Source organism: Lynx rufus, unplaced genomic scaffold (assembly GCF_022079265.1).
Source record: "Lynx rufus isolate CCGP_SWC_20201006 ecotype Redwood Valley unplaced genomic scaffold, mLynRuf1.p SCAF_1, whole genome shotgun sequence".
NCBI lineage: Eukaryota > Metazoa > Chordata > Mammalia > Carnivora > Felidae > Lynx > Lynx rufus.
Window position 1 is genome coordinate 108,241,996 of NW_025814823.1, and position 17,927 is coordinate 108,259,922.

The 17,927-nt window shown below is 37.4% G+C and overlaps 1 protein-coding gene and 1 pseudogene across 5 annotated transcripts in view; both read left to right on the forward strand.

Moving 5' to 3' along the window:
* CDC42SE2 (CDC42 small effector 2) overlaps positions 1-17,927 on the forward strand; it is a 188,871-nt gene that overhangs the window by 12,046 nt on the left and 158,898 nt on the right. The gene's annotated exons all lie outside the window — the stretch shown is intronic.
* LOC124523782 (uncharacterized) lies at positions 2,370-2,455 on the forward strand (annotated as a pseudogene).

Genomic DNA, 17,927 nt, shown 5'->3' on the forward strand with positions numbered 1-17,927 from the left:
CTCTTTAGCTGCTGTAACCGTAGATGATAAGCTTCTGTACGGGAATTTGGTGCTGAGGTTCAGTTCACAGAATTGACACATTTTGTTAAGGTGCCTGGCTTATAGTAGGTGCTCAGTAAAGTATTTGAATGAATGAGCGAATCTTGAAACCTCGAAACTGATTTCAGAGCTAGTAAAATTTAGGTATACAACCCTCTTGACTCGAGGAAAAACCGTTGGCAGACAACATGTAGTTTTTCTTTATATTCGTGTTTCTTGCTTTTACCCAACGCATATATATAGTGTTGATAATCAGTTTTCCATGTTGCAAGTGTAGAAAATATGGTTGAAATGTGGAAGTTTTCATTTTGAGGGAAGTTGGTAGACATTTTCTGTTATTTAAAAACAAGTGCTATTTCTTGTTTTTAAACAAGATTTTCTTCTGAAAGAGCAAAGAAATTAAAGAAGTGGATTGCATTTTGTTTTTTTGAGACCCCCCCCCCCACATTCTCTTTCCTTACGAATAAATGAAGTTTATGGGCTTTGTGGGGGACCGTGGTGGCCTGGTCTTAAGTTGCTTTTTGATCTAGAGGGAACTCTAAAGTTAGGGGGAAAGGAAAACTAATGTTGCACCAATCAAACCCTATTCAACCGGTATTCATTAAGCACCCATTATGTACTAGCACCTGAGTTGGTTGCTGAGTTTCTAGAAGCAAACGAAACCCACAATTATGGCTTTAACCTGAGCGTGAAGTTCTTTCCTCATGATCGATGTTGCAAGTTGGGACTGTCTTGTACCCCTGCTGCCTACTTAAAGTTGGGAAAGATGGCAGGTGGAGTGCAGGAAGTGTAGATCCCTAACATTCTGTTTAATGGTTAATAAGTAACTTCATGGAGCTGAGACAATGATTTTCCATATTGTCTGTTTAATAAAAGCAATCTACATTTTAAAATGAAGGGAGGAAGACATTTAACACCCTAGTATTTTTATTTTCTCCTTCTTCCCCACTGGATAAATTTGGTACAGTGTATTTATTGAAGAGTAATGTACTTGTGGTTGTTTTCTGTAAGTAATCTTTGCTATACAGCATTTTCTATTTTTAAAAATCTCCAAGGAAAAACAGTGGATTCCTTTTCTACAAGAAATGTTTTCAGTAAAGCACCTATTCAGAAGTTTGATTTGACCTTGTAGCCACCATTTGCAAATAAATGCAATATTGACTTGATCATGCTGAAAAGGGAAGGACTATTAGTAATAATTCATGGTTCCATGTTTAGGCTTTTCTATCTAGTATTGCGACCGTGATGAAACTGATTACTAAAAAAGAGAATGCTATTTGTAGTATTGAATTTATTCTGAATGTAAGGTTGCATTGCCTCTTTTTGTCTTATACATAGGATTAAAAAAACCAGTGCTTATGTAAAAAAATTTTGTTAATGTTTATTTCTGAGAGACAGAGACAGAGTGTGAGCAGGGGAGGGGCAGAGAGAGAGGGGGACACAGAATCCGAAGCAGGCTCCTGGCTCTGAGCTGTCAGCACAGAGCTGGACTTGGGGGCGGGGGGGGGGGGCGGGGGGGGGCGGGGGGGGGCTCTAACCCATGAGCTGTGAGATCATGACCTGAGCCAAAGTCGGGTGCCTAACTGACTGAGCCACTCGGGTGCTCCAAAACAGTGCTTATTTTATTTGGCCTCATCAGAAGGCCAAATTGATGTGTTCCAAAGTCAGTTTAGATTATTACAAAATAATGTAGGATAATAATTTTTTTATAGATAACATTTCATTTTAGGTGGACCCTTTTGACTTGTTAACACCTTACATTACACATTGTTGGAAAAAATACGTACCTTCATATAGAACTTTCAGATTTTTAGATTTATTGGCTACTTTTTGTCGCTGTGCTTGGGAGTAATATGGAAAGTAATTCCTTAATTTTTAGTTGTAGAGGGTTATGATAGTTTTTCTTTAAATGTATGTTTCTAGTAGGAAGAGTTACTTTGACAATATACTGCTGATAGTCTGGTGCTGATAAGAAACCTAACAGTGGATGCTAATAGTGATGTTTAAAAAAAGTGTAAACAAGGGGTGCCTGGGTGGCCCAGCCAGGTGAGTGTCTCTTGATTTGGGCTTAGGTCAGGATCCCAGAGTCATGGGATTGAGCTTCCAATAGGGCTTTGCACTGGTGTGGAGCCTGCTTGAGATCCCCCCCCTTCTCCCCACACACACCCTCCCCACCCCGCCCTCCCTTGTCCCCCTCTCTAATAAGGAAAAAAATATTTTGAAAGTGTATGCAAGCTGTGATATGTTGAATAAAAAATGCTTGGTGTATTTTGTTTGGAAACGAACTTCCTCATCAGAGTTCCTGATAGTTAAGAGTATTGAGACATTTTATCGCTTCTTGGCCTTTTGGCTAAGATCAAGTGAAGAGTATTGAGACATTTTAATTTTTTTTTTTTTTTTTTAAGAAATAACCCATAATGACTAGGTTTTTATATCTTAAAAAAAATAATGTGTTTTCAAAGTATTATTACTACTTGGGAGGATTTTATAGTGTTTTGAGTCTAAATAAATTCCAGAACCTTACCATTTTATAATTGTTGGAGTATTTGAAATGTTGATGCTTTCTTTCTCAGGGTATGTGTATTATTTCAGGATGGGAGTAGGAAGTTTGTTGATTTGTAAAGTTTTTTTGGGACCCTTGAGAGTGCTATACAAAGTGTTTCCTTTGTCAGATATAATTAATAGTGATTAAGAATGATACTGATAGGGGCGCCGGGGTGGCTCAGTCGGTTGAGCGTCTGACTTCACCTCAGGTCATGATCTCATGGTTTGTGAGTTCCAGCCCCCCGTTGGGCTCTGAGCTGTCAGCACTGAAGAGCCTGCTTCAGATTCTGTGTCTCTGTCTCTCTCTCCCTCTCTCTCTCTGCCCCTCCCCCACTCACACTCTGTCTCTCTCCTTCAAAAGTAAATACTAAAAAAAATTTTTTTTTAAATGATGCTGATAAAAAGCATATTATACCTGTTCTCGAATTTGTATAGATTAAGAAAGTATCAAGTTTTTTCTCACAATTGGAAATGCATATTGGTATTCATCTGTTACAATGTTCTTAATCTCCATTCCCATGAAATATTTTAACATTTTATTGAATATTAAATGATTGTGATGTTTTAGGTGCATTCTGGAGAAGAAAGATGTGAAATGTGTGCTTATCCTTCTTGCTTAGTTCCTAGTTAGGTGAGGGGATTTATTCTGGGTTTTTTGCATACCATGTGGAGAAACTTGGAATTTAGCATATTAATAATTAACTTTATGTGTCCTGGTACCTCACTTCAAAGCTTAAGAATACTTGAACATTTCTATAATACTAACAAATAATGAACAGAGCAGGATTTAGCTGAAAGAGTTGTAGGCTCCCATCCAAAGGGAGTTCTGAACTGCAAGCCAAAAGACTTGGTAATAAGCTGTCTTTATCAAGACACCATAAGATACCTGCAAATGCATTTTAGTCACAATGGATTGTAGTAAAACAAACCTCCCTTTTTCTTAGAAAGCCTTAGATAATTTCATACTAAATTTAGGTGTCTTTGAAAATGACCAACCCATGAGTGCTGATATTTTCATTTTCTCTCTTTCCCAGTTACAAATTCATGCTAAGATTTCCAGTTGAATCTTTATGATTGAATTATTATAGGCATCTTTCAGTAAAACAACTTAGTAAAATAATTTTGTTTCATTTAGCTTAATATTCTCCCACTTTTTGCTTAATAAAGCAATTGAGCATTGAGTATATTATGTATATTGAGCAATTGAGTATATTTTGCTCTTACATATAGCGGGAACCCATGGATATTTGTGGAATTGTTATGTGTATTGGATGGGATTTGATAAAGTTTATGCAGAAAACAACTCTCTCACCCTATACCTTTAAACTGTCCCTGTAGATTAAGGATTTCCCTGCCTGTGGATGAGCTTTTAGGAAGATCAGATAGCTTTTCTAGTCACTTTTAGATAATAAAAATTCTTGTGCTCCTTTGTCAGTAATAGTCTTATTTTGTTGTTAGAAGGCACAGTTCAGTATAATATTCATTGTTAAAACTCTTAATTTAGAGCTTTTCTAGCTCAGAACTTCTTGAGATCTAGAAGCCTGCTTTGGAGCAGGAGTCCTGGTAGGTGTCTCTTATTTTACCATTACCTTTTTAAAATGCTGTCCAATTCACCTGTCCAGGGTCCAGCTCATTGAGGAAAGGGGATTGGGGGGGAAAGGTATGATTTTAACATGGCTCATCCCGTTATGATCTGACTTTGGTGCCTTCTGAATTGGGCAGTTGTTCAAAGTGGACCCTTTCTTCAGAAGTGCTGGAAATGGGTTTTTTGGGGATTCCATGTCTGGGAATCTTCTACCTACAATTTTTGTGATACAATTTTTCTTTTACATTCTCTTCACCTTCCAGTTGGCCTCATCTGCAGGCTCACTATGTCCAAGGAGAGGTTTTGGTTTAGTATTAAAGTAATTCTAGAACTTTTTAACTAGACCCGCCCTTAGTTTATTAAGGTTATTTCATACGACTCAGTTTCAGGCATTCCACGAGGACCCCAACATTGTACCTTTCCAGCTTCTTCTGTAAATTATCCCCACTTAAACAGTACTTCTGTGTCTGGGACCTATAGCCCATTGCTGCCACCACCTTTTTTTACTGTCACAAGTACCCCTTCTGCCATGTCCATGCTTTGAATCCATGGTCCGTGTTACAGTTTCTACCTTTTGTACACCCTCATTTCTCTATAGCACTTCTTCACTCTACTCCTCTCACAGTTTGCCTCTCTTCCCCCAATTCAGTGCTGCATCTAGTCCATCCTGTATGTCACCTTGAGTGTAGCTTGAGGAAAACAACACTGCTGACCTGGTCTCCTGGTAAATTCATGACCAGTGACCAGACCTAAGGAGGGCCCTTCATGCTGCCCACAGTTCTGTAATTGTAGTACATTTCCCCGGTTGAATCACTCTCCCACTTCCCCTCAATGACCATTTTACATCTTTCCTGAAAACTTCAGCACTTCTTTTCATTTTCAGCTAATGACATTACTTCTTGTATATTAAAAATGAAAGCAATCAGAAGAAAAGTTTTGCCTCTCTACCTACACTGTCTGGATTTTGTATTATGCTATGACCATGGCCTCTATTCTTCTGCCCTTGGTTCTATCCCCTGCTGTCAAGGACATTGCATTGCCTCCGTATTCATACCGTCTCCTGCCTGCCAATGAGTTGTGTCATCACTGCTTCCCATTTTTACAGGATCATTCCTGTTGGTGTAGAGATATGCTGAAATATATCCCATCTTTAAAAAAAACAAACAAACCTCCCTCAACACCACACTTTTCTTCAGGTTGTTTTCTGTATGAGTTTTTTGTGGTCATCAGTGCAATCTCTTTTGGATCCATTACCTTTGGGTTTTTTTCTTTTTTACTCTACTCTTGTTGAGATTCCTAATGACCTCCTTGCTGATACATTCCCTAGTCACTTCTCAGTCTTAATCCTTTTGGTTGTAGTAGCAGCAGCATTTGACATGGTTGATAATTTTCTTATCTTTGAAACCTTTTTTCCTTTTGCTTCTGGGACACTACTCCTTATATTCAGTTTCTTTTGCTTGTTCTGTTTTGTTGCCCCAACTTCTAAAAAATAAGGCAGTATCCCAGAGCTCTATGTTTAAACCTCTTCTATATTTATATGTAGTGTTTGTAATCTCATCCTATCCTCTAGCTAGAATTATCATATATTTCAAACTAAAAATGTTACCTTCAGCTTCTCTTTCCTAATCTCCAGACTTGTGTACCCAACTGCCAAGTCAACATTCCCAAGTAAATATCCCACATTTAATAAGTCAAAACTGAACCCCTCATCCTTCTTGCTCTCCCACCCCAATGATTATTCCTATTCCAGTCTCCCTTGTCTTATTAGGTGATAACTCCTTCCTTCTTTCAGTTTTTCTGGCTGAAACCTTATAGAAATTCTTGACTCCTCTTTCTCATACTCCCATTTCTGATTCAAAATAATGTATAACGAAAGTATGTCCTGTATTTATCTTAAAATCTACTGTAAGTCTGAATACAACCATAACTTGGTATCTTCACCTACTGCTTCTCTCTCTAAGCCACCATTATCTCTTGCCTGTCTTATTTTAGTTGTCTCCTTCCTGGTCTTTTTGCTGCTTCTCTGCTTTTCTGAACACAGTAGCCAGAGTGATCCTTTTGAAATGAAAGTTTGATTATTTTACTTATATCTTTAACCCTTCAGTGGCTTTCCTTAATCAGAGTAAAAGCCAGAATACAACAGGGCCTACAGGGCCCTCCATAATCTGTGCCTCCAGCCTCTCTGATGACATGTCCTACTAGTTTCTCCTTGGTTTACTCCACACCAGGTACGCAGGCCTCCTTGGAACTTTGTTAAACCTGCCAAGCACAGTTTTGCTTTAGAGTTTTGCTCTTTCCTTGGGGAAAGAGCTTTCTTTTCATTAAAGGATCCTCAGTATAATGACTCGCACTGGATGAGCATTCACATTTGCTAAATGAGCGGCCGCTTAACTTGTTATTCAGGTCTTTGATAACAACTTTTATGTATGTTTCTATAACTAAAACTATTTTGACTAAAAATTTTTCACCTAAAACTATAAAGTCCTGTAAAAATTACATGCAGACATTTAGATACAAGAGGAAAAACTGTTCAAATCACTTTTTGTGTATGGAAAGTGAAAATACACAGGAAAATGGTAAGGGACAGAGGAGGTAGGAAAGGAACAGAGAGGGTAAGGTAAATGGAATAAAGAGAAGGAAAGCCTGATTTGGAAGTAGGGTGACAAACTACTTTTGGCTTGCCGCATACTTCTTTTGGGCTGTTTTTTGAATTCTGAATGTTGGTGATTTACATGGACTTACTAGGTTCTTCAAGTTGGGCTATATTTTGCCTTTCTTTTATCAGAGACATTGGTTCAAGTGAGATTGGGAGCCAAAATGTAGTTGCTTGTCTATTACCAAACTCCTTTTGTTAAAGAAAACTATGATCAAGAATGTGGCTTACCTGACATTTACTTAGCATTTCTTAATTTTTTTTGTAGAGAGGTCAAAAAGAGGTCTCATAGTTTTAGAGCTTTTCACTGTACAAAAATTTATGAGTATGCCTTGTCCTCTTGGTATTGCACTATTTACCACCCCCTCGAAAAAGGGGGGAGAACTGTAAGTAGCCTTATTGTAGTTCTTTGGTAAGCTAGCAGTTAGCTATATTAGTGTGCACAATTTTACTGAATAATATCTATAAACATATTTGTGCTCTTTAGTGAAAAATACTTGAATGTATTTAAATGAATTTTTAAAGCTGCAATTTAATATTTAAGTAGGAAATGGGAGTGTGAGGGAAGTTAACGATAATGTAAACTTTAAGTATTTCATTATGCTGGGACAAGATTTTTAAAAAATCTTTTTAAAGTCAGTTAATTAGTTAATTTTGAAGATTATCTTTTAAAATAATCTCTACACCCAATGTGTGGCTCGAATCCACAACCCTGAGACCGAGAGTCACACGCTCCACTGACTAAGCCAGCCAGGTGCCCCTAAAATTTATTTATTTTTAAACCCTTTTTTTTTCTGAGTTATAAGTCTCATTTCCTGTTGATTAAAAAAAAATCCTTTAAATAAATTGTTAAAATAGGTGACTTAGAAGTTTCTAAATGAATAACTTTTTATGCATTAGGCATACATTATTCTCCATAAACCAGTCTAAACATTTCTCTATTTTTATGTAATATGCAGTAATTTGACTCGATTGACTTGTCTGATGGACTTTCATGTTGCCATAATGTGAACTTAATTTTCATGGCCATAGAGGTATGGGTATGTATGTGTTGGTATGTATCTGTAGTTGTTGTAATACACAGATGTAATATAAATGTGTATATGCTGGATATTTTAACTTCTATGCAATTATATCTATAAATCAGATTTGGTATATTTTCTTTCATATTAAATAGGAAATTAAAATATAAAAATTTTCATACTAAACCTGTGACATTATAAAAAGTAAATGAAACATGACACAGTTTTTTAAAAGTTTATTGTAAAGTTGATTCTGGATGACATACTAACAAGTGTTTGCCTACAGTTTTGAATTAATTGTTCTATTTTGTAGACTAATTACATAGTCTTCATTAGAATTTGACATTGGCCTACCTGAATTCATATGTTAGCATTTTGTATATGAAATACCTATCTTGGATTAATAAGATCATTATTTCTGAAGTGATATGTAGTCAAATCTCTAAGTTTATTTTTAAGTGTATTCATAGTTGGAGGCCTACTATAGCCTGCTTTAACTTGATATTGTTCTAGGTGGATTGTGAAGTAACCAAAATGATAATATTGAGAAAAGTGAATATAAATAATACACTGTGAACCGAGTCTCATAAAGGGTTGTTAAAGTATGCATTCATTCATTCATAGAACAGCTTTTTCAAAGTACTCTTCCCCATCTGTTCAGAATAAAATACAAACTGTGCTCACTCAGGAAATACAAGCTCACTCACATTCTGTTTATATAATACAGATTTGACAACCTCTCAGAGTAGCTCACCCTTTCCTTATCATAAGCCTTTAGCTACAAATTAATTCCTCAAACATGCCTTGCTTATTCTTGCGTAGGGCTTTAAAAAAACGTTTAAAAATGTTTATTTTTGAGACAGAGACAGAAAGAGACAGTGTGAGTGGGGGAAGGGCGGAGGGAGAGGAAGACACAGAATCTGAAGCAGGCTCCAGGCTCTGAGCTATTAGCACAGAGCCTGACCTGGGGCTCGAACTCAACAAACCTTGAGATCATGCCCTGAGCCAAAACTTAACCTACTGAGCCACCCAGGCACCCCAGTGATTTCTTTATACTAGTTGTTTCCTGTGCCCTTTTGAAATGATGGTTCCCAGATCTTTGTAAGGCTGGCCTCTTATCTTTAAGATCTCAGCTTAAATATCACCTCATTTCCTCACCACTCAGTTTAAAATAGCACCCTCCCATCACTGTTCTACACTACCGCATTCTTCAGACCTTAAGATAATATATTTTTAATTTTTTTATTGTGTCCTAAAATCAATTATAACTTTATGAGAGCAAGGAGCTCCTTTTTGTTCCTTGGTGTCACAGTGCTCAGGCACTAGGTAAGTGTTTAGTAAAAAAGTATTGAATGAATAAAATGAGGTACCAGCCTCATCCATTCTTTATTGTGAATGGATTTCAGTGCACTGGTATCTTAAAGTGTCAAAAATGTATTCCTTCTAATGTAGGGAAGTAGGAAACAGAATTATTCAGGTAAAAGCCTGATGTAAGGAAAGGATGAGAAAATTTACGAACTGTGCTGATGATGCTTAGATGAGAGTATTGGGAAAAACTAATGGTGTGTTGGAGCTGGTGAGCTGATCTTGTGCATCTCTCCAGCTCTGTGTTCAGTGATGACATGGTGGCAGCTCGAAACTGGCTGTGGACTCTACAACATGGTAGTCTGCAAAAGGTACAAATCAGGACCTTTTTTCCAGAGAAGTGGTTGTTAAATATTTATCAGCAGACCACTGGGTAGAACTATATGAAATTGTTTTTATGGATAAAAATGCTTGAATATTGACAATGTTTTGTGGTTTAAACTAGTTGAGTTACTTATTTCGGCTTAAAGATAATTTCTTCATTGTAGTCAGGAAGTCAGTTCAGTCATGGGTTTACCTCAGAGCTGTAAGTTTTTTGTTCTTCAAAATTACATTCCCTTAACATCTGACGATGATTTGTAGATTCTTTTAATGTGTAAAAACTATTTGTATGTTTGTTTATCAGTTGTTTAACTGCATACTTAGTTTTATCTAGTTCCAGGCACATAAGACCTTGAGATGCCTCTGAAGGTGTTTTTGTTTTTGCTACTGAGTTGCTATGTTCATTGTAAGGTGTTCTTTTTCTGGTGAAGAACTGAGAGCCGATTCAATTTGAGTCATAAATTAGTAGGTAACTTTTATTTTAAAATTTGCTTTTCAGAAAGATTGACATAAATACATCTGAGTTCAGTGTTTTGTGTTTTGTTCGTTACCACCCCCCCCCCCCGCCTTTTTGTTTTCACCTTTTGCCCATTATCCTCTAAGTGCTTACCTGCTGTCTCTGATAATTTACTTCTTGCTACTCTGATTTATTCTGTGAATCTTTAAATCAACAAATTGATGTTGTCCTGTTTCTCAGGTTTTAGTAGTTTTTGTCTTTTGTCTTTTCCTCTGATCACCTGGATGTTCCAAACTGTTTTCCTCCCTCATCTCACCGTTTCCCCTCCCCCACACCATAAGGTTACTTTCTTATAGGCACCTATCTTAGGAAATTTATTTAAAATTTTCCTGATGAGCTTCATTTAAAAATTGAACTTTGTCGACCTACTGACGGTTTTTGAGCGACATTTGTCTTTACGTTAATAAGTGGATTTTCATTGGTGATAATGAATTAAAATATGGCACCTATATTTCTTATCATTTAACTCAGGATCTGTCTCTTATGCACAAGCACTAAAAAAATAACTTATATTTGATGCAGAGAATCAGAGTATACATATATGTTAAAAAACCCACACGTCCATAATTCTGTCACAGTAATCACCACTGGTAATGTTTTGTTGAAAGTCCTTTTAGGCAAATTGATTAGCAAATGTTTTTTCACTTAGTAAACAATTTAGCAAATACTGTGATCATAAAGGCATTACTTTTATTACTTTAGTTTGAAAGGATCTCATTGAAAAGTGAAAATTTTGTTTGACAGTGGGTAAAGCTGTAAGTAAAGTTGTGATTAAAAACAATGGTGTTTATGGAGAGTAAAATGTGGTAAGTCACCTCGACTCAAAAATTACTTCAGCAGTAATTTTTTCTTAAGAGCTCTTTTACCATTGCACAATAGCTTGATTGTGTTGTACCAGCTAAGGAAAACAGTACATGATTCTGTGTACAGTGGACTTATTTTAATAATAGCCCTAGGGTAAAAAGTTCGGGGCTGTATATAAAGATTGTTTTTTGGTCTGTCCCAAGTCCTCCCAATGTCTTAATATTAAAATAATTTTAGAAGAAAAATATGTTTTATTAAAGGCTTTCATCTATCCAAGACTATTTCACTAGATACTTCGACCTCTTTTATTTTATTTTTTAAAATTCATTTATTTTTAGTAATCTCTATACCCAACAGGGGGCTAGAACCCACAACCCCAAGATCGAGAGTCTGCATGCTCTTCCCACTGAGCTAGCCAGGTGCCTGTCGCTACCCTTTTTCATATGTTGGAATGAGGAGTGAAGGAGTGCTTGGAAAAAGGTTTTAAGTGTAAGAATTCTTTTATTAACGTTCGTGTTGATTTTTGTTTCATGAATGTGCACATCCTTGTAATATGTATTGGCATATTTCATGCTTTGGAAATCAGTCCTAATCTTACCAAGTAGTTGCTCCGGACTAAAAGTAGTTTTTAAAGCTCATAAAGAGTCCTTTAAGAGTTGTATGGTTTAAATGACTTTTTCTTTATCACAGCTGTATTCATTACCTTTGGTAGAGTAGAAAGCTGGTTTCTTACCTTATTTTTATTGTTTTTGATTTTGTCTTTTTCTTTGTTGTATTAGTGCTTGCTCACAAGCTCCTGTACTCTTTCTTCTTAAGTAAGCTAAGTAGCCATTTCTCTTAACTTGTAGTGCTACTTCCTGGTTGGTGCATATAATCCTGAAGACATTTCTCATGTGGTAAAGAAGAATAAAAGGCATTGTGCTTGATGTGGCCTTTTCTACTGAGAAATGATGTGTTTGTTGTCTGAAGTGGAGACTGGCAGTCAGTTCCTCAAAAAATGTTTTTCAATCAGTGATCACAAGTTTGTAAATGCTGGAAGGTTCAGTGAATCTTGATACAAATTGAAGAATATATAGAATTCTGTACATTTTACTGTTTAAGAAATAGGTATTGTTTTAGATTTCCATCTCACAGTGAATTTGTAGTCTCCCATTTTTGTATTTGTGAATAAATACCTTGTTTTTTTAAAAATGATACACACTAAAGCTCAAATTAGTCACATATTAAATGGCAGTACTGGTGTTGAAAATCTTGTCTCATTTCCAGAGTCAGTGACTTGGGAAGCATTGTAAAGTGGCAGAAAGAATATGGACTTTGGAATTAGGCACATCTTAGGGTTCTTTTTGTTGGTTTTATTTTTTTTTAAAGAGAGAGAGAGAGAGAGAGCGAGCGAGCATGAGCCAGGGATGGGCAGAGCAAGAGGGAGAGAAAGAATCCCAAGCGGGCCTCACACTGTCAGCATGAAGCCTGATGCGGGGCTTTAACCCATGAACTTTGAGATCATGACCTGAGCCATAATAGAGGCAGACACTTAACCCGACTAAGCCACCCAGGTGCCCCAAGCACACCTTAGTTTGATCCATAACTTTGCCACATATTTGCTGCATGGTCAGCCCTCAGTCTTGGTGACTTTAATTTTCTTATTTTATTAAGTGAGGGTAATAGGTTCGGTAGAATTAAATGAGGTACATATTAAGTACTTGGCTTATAGAAAGTTAATAAATATTTCATTTCTGCTACTTTATGTTATTTTTTTTTAGGTGTATTTTTATTTTAATTTTCGAGAGAGAGCACACACACACAAGTTGGGGAGGGGCATAGAGAGTGGGAGAAAGAGTCCCAAGCAGGCTCCATGCTATTAGTGCATAACCCAATGTGGGACTCAACCCATCAATTGTGAGAACATGACTAGAGCTGAAATAAGAGTTGGATGCTCAACCAACTGAGCTACCCAGGCACCCCTATTTTAAAACATCTCTGGAGTCAGTTGGACATTTCACTTAAAAGTGAATTGCAGTCAGGAAACTGGAAATTTGTGTAACCCAGGTGGATTCAGTGTAGTGTCCTTATAATCTGCTTATTTAAGGAGGAGAGTGCTTCCTGTGACTGTTTTTAAAAAGTATTTTGACTTCAAGGAAAGTTTTAAAGTTAAAGCCAAAGTAGAACAGAGTTAGGACAAGTTCATTATTGCTGACCAAAATGGTTAATAACTAATTTCTTTGTTTCTTGAGAAATTGAAGCATTTGTGTATAGTGTAATAATTGTGTGCATAAAGATGTCTATTTTAAAGGCTGAGAACTGACCCTTTGCAAAGGAAAAAAATGACTAAAATATGGGAAAATGTGTTTTATAAGTTTCTCTTACCAGATTTAAGATTTAAGAAATGGTTCCAGTTGACCTGAATACAGTGAAACAGGTACCAAATACATTGCTGGAGGGAGTGTAGAACGTTGTTTGTTTGTTTCATAAGCAGTTTGGAATATATAAAAGAGTAGTATTTTTGTCTCTGAGACTATATCCTAAGGAAATAATCCTCATCCTTTCTTGAGGGAGGAGGTTGTTTTCTTTTTTTTTAATGGCACCTTTCTTGAGGTAATTTATGTGATGTTATTTACAATAAATAATCTTTTGGGTCTTCCCTGTTTTTGGTGCAGAACTCCTAAAACCCTTGGGATTTATTTATTTATTTGTTTTTCAATATTTGGAATTTATTGTCAAATTGGTTTCCATACGACACCCAGTGCTCATCCCAAAAGGTGCCCTCCTCAATACCCATCACCCACCCTCCCCTCCCTCCCACCCCCTTGGGATTTATTAAGTGAAGAGAGCCTTAAAGGTGTCTTTTGTAACATTAATGAGGTAACTTTTTGGAAGCACTAAAGGATGGCAGCTGATTGCCAGGAGAACCCACCCCTCTGACCTAGAGAGGGCCAGGAGCTGCAGGCTTAGTCACCAATGGCCAGTGATTTAATCAGTCGTGACTGTGTAATAAAGCCTCTTCATAAAACCACGAAGGATGAAGTTAAGATAACTTCTTGGTTTGTGAACACGTCAAGGTGCTGGGAGGAGTGACATACTCAGATTATGGAAGCTATGTGCCCTTTTCCTATCCGTGTTCATCTCTTCCATTTGACTGTTCCAGAATTATATATATCCTTTCATAATAAACTGGTAATCTCCTAACTAAAATGGTTTTTAGACTTGTGTGAGCTGTTGTAGCATATTAATTACACCTGAGGAGGGTGTCCTGGGACCTTCAGAAGCACAGATGACAGTCTGGACTAATGATTGGTTTCTGAAGGGCGGGGCAGTCTTGTAGGAATGAGCCCCTTAGCCTATGGGATCTAATGCTGTCTCTAGGTATAGTGTTAGAATTGAGTTGAGTTATAGGACACCCAGTTGGTGTTGGAGAATAGCTTGGTGTTGGTGTGTTTTGTACCTCGGAATTGGTGTCAGGATTGTAATTCAAATATCATGATTCTGGGGCGCCTGGGTGGCGCAGTCGGTTAAGCGTCCGACTTCAGCCAGGTCACGATCTCGCGGTCCATGAGTTCGAGCCCCGCGTCAGGCTCTGGGCTGATGGCTCGGAGCCTGGAGCCTGTTTCCGATTCTGTGTCTCCCTCTCTCTCTGCCCCTCCCCCGTTCATGCTCTGTCTCTCTCTGTCCCAAAAATAAATAAACGTTGAAAAAAAAAATTTTTTTTTCAAATATCATGATTCACCTTTTAAAGTATGTATAAGTCAGTGTTGCACAACCATCAGCACTATCTAATTTTAGAATATTTTCATCATCTCCAAAAAGAATTAGTAGTCATTCCCCATTCCTCCATTTCTCACAGCTCTTGGCAACTAGTAATCTGTTCTTTGTCTCTCTGGTTTTGCCTCCTTTGGACATTTTATATAAATAGGACCATACAGTATTGTGTGTTTTTGTGAGTGGCTTTTCCACTTAGCAGATGTTTCAAGGTTCTTCAGTGTTGTAGCATGTATCAGCACTTGATTCTTTGTTATGGGTGAATATAAGTTGTATGGATATACCACATATTATTTATTCATCAGTTAATAGATATTTGAGTTGTTCCCACATTTTGGCTATTATGAATACTGCTTTGAATATTCATATGCAACTTTATGTAGATGTATGTTTTAATTTATCATAGGTATGGAGCAGAATTACTGGGTCATAGGGTAACTTTATGTTTAACATTTTGAGGAATTACTAGACTGCACCATTTCTTTTTATAGCTGAATAATATTTTATGGATATATAACATTTTTTGTTTATCCTTAAAATAAGCTTTCTGTGGCACCTGGCTGGTTCAGTCACTGGAGCCTACAACTCCTGATCTCAGGGTCATAAGTTTGGGCCCCATGTTGGGTGTAGAGGTTACTTAAAAATAAACTCTGAAAAAAAAAAAAAAAAAAAGCTTTCTATCCGGAAATATTCAGCGAAGCATTATTTATATGAAAGAACAATTGAAAATTACTTATATTTTCAATGAAGGGGAATGGTTACATTAGGCACATCTGCCTGTACCATCCATTAACAACTATGGAGTGTTTTAAGGGAAAATGATTGCCCATGTGCTAAACTAAGATATTAAGTTGTACATGTATACTTGTTAATCAGTGCATGTAGTAGTGGGGGATGGGGATTATCAAAATTTTTAAACATTTCTGTATTTTCCATACAATTCGCAATAAGCACATACTTCTTAAAAAAAAAACTTAATGTTTATTTCTTTTGAGAGACAGCAAGGCAGAGGGGGCCAGAGAGAGGAGAGAGAGAATCCCCAGCACACTGTGCTGTCAGTGCAGAGATCAGTCAACGTGGAGCTCGATCCCACCAACCTTGAGATCATGACCTGAGCTGAAACCAGGAATTGGGTGCTTAACTGACTGAGCCACCCAGGCACCCCAGCATATATTTCTTTGATAATCAGAGTGAAAGAAATGTTTTTAATATAAAATTTTTTAATATTTATTTATTTTTGAGAGAGAGACAATGGGGGGGGGGGTGCAGAGAGAGAGGGAGACACAGAATCCGAAGCAGGCTCCAGACTCTGAGCTGTCAGCACAGAGCCTGACGCGGGGCTCGAACTCGGAGAATGTGAGATCATGACCTGAGCTGAAGTCAGACGCTCAGCTGACTGAGCCACCCAGGCGCCCCAAGAACGTTTTAAAAAAATGAACATAGCTGGGTGCCTGGGTGGCTCAGTTGGTTAAGTGGCCGACTTCGGCTCAGGTCATGATCTCGCTGTCTGAGGGTTTGAGCCCCACGTGGGCCTCTGTGCTGACAGCTCAGAGCCTGGAGCCTGCTTCTGTTTCTGTGTCTCCCTCTCTCTCTGCCCCTCAACCATTGGCGCTTTGTCTCTCTCTGTCTTTCAAAAATGAATAAATGTTAAAAAAAGAAATTAAAAAAAATGACCATAGCTATAGCTTTGTATATTACTGATAAATTTATTTAGCCAAGAAAAGATAATTCAGTGTTATTATTTTTTTCTTTTTTTAATTTAAATTTTAGTTAACAGTGCAATATTGGTTTCATTAAATGTTGCTCTTATGTTGCTCTAATTGTCATAGTCGTTTCATACTACTGCTAAGAGAACTTTTAATTCTTCATTTTCACCTCAAATTTTCACTTCATAATTGTAGTACAGAATAATACTAATTCTTGTGTATTTGACTTCTACATTGGGGAGAGGGAGAATAAATACAGCCAATGCACAGTTTAAACTTATATCTGTGAGCATTCTTTGCAAGATACAAACAGTATTTTAGGATTCTCAGGTGGAAAGTTATTTTATACAGAGAATTTGTTACTTAAAAAAAAAATCATTGGTTGGTTTCGAAGAGTCGGAGTCAGAGGACCATCACTGGATTATATTTTTAAGAACATAAAGCCATAGCTGAAAGGTCAGGAAGATAAAACCAGGGACCCGTCATAGGAATGCTGAATCTGTGATGCGACTGCTTCTTGATATCCTTGCATCTGGTGAGTAAAGTTACTGTAACTGTTTCTCATCATTGATTCTGTTGTGTCATTGTTTACCACTTAAATTAACATTGGAAGGATAGCTTCCAAATTTTCTTTACTTCACTTTTGCTTTCCAGGTCTCACAATGAGGCTTTACTGGTAGAACCTGATTCCGAATGCTAACTGTTAGGTGAAATCTGGGAAATTTAGTTTTCTGGTTTTATTTTCTTTTAGCTTTCCTGTGCCTGAGGTTCAGTAAGGCATATAGAAGGAATGGTAGGAAAGAATGAATGCCAAGCACTACTTGAATAACCTAACCTATCTAACATTCAGCACAAGCTTTCATATTTGTTAGGTGACAAGGCTTTATGTGTAGTGTATTTTGAAGGTGGTGGGATGAAAAAATACAACTTAGACTTGATTTATTCAGAAAATTTTCTTTTCCTGTAATGTGAGCCATTGCTTTTCTGTTAATTTCCTAAAACAGCATGTCAATTCTAATATTTCCAATTGGAAATAAACTAGTGTTTGTAAAAACTTTTGTAGTGTTTACCTCTGGGTTGAGTAGGTGAAATATTTTCAAAGAATATAATTGTAGGGGCGCCTGGGTGGCTCAGTCGGTTAAGTGTCCAACTTCGACTCAGCTCACAATCTCGCGGTCCGCAGGTTTGAGCCCCGCGTCGGGGCTGTGGGCCGATGGCTCAGAGCCTGGAGCCTGCTTCCGATTCTGTGTCTCCCTCTCTCTCTGCCCCTCCCCCGTTCATGCTGTGTCTCTCTCTGTCTCAAAAATAAATAAACGTTAAAAAAAAATTAAAAAAAATATAATTGTAAAATCTCATGTTTACTCCTCACTGCTGGTTTTTCATAGGATTGAGTTAACGTGTAATTTAAACATCTTTTTAAGTTTTTTTCTTTTTTTAATGTTAATTTATTTTTGAGAGAGAGCTAGCAGGGGAGTGGCAGAGAGAGAGGGAGACACAGAACCCGAAGGAGGCTCCAGGCTCCAAGCTGTCAGCACAGAGCCCAACACAGGGCTGCTTGAACTTGCAGGCCATGAGATTGTGACCTGAGCTGAGGTCGGATGCTCAGCCGACTAAGCTG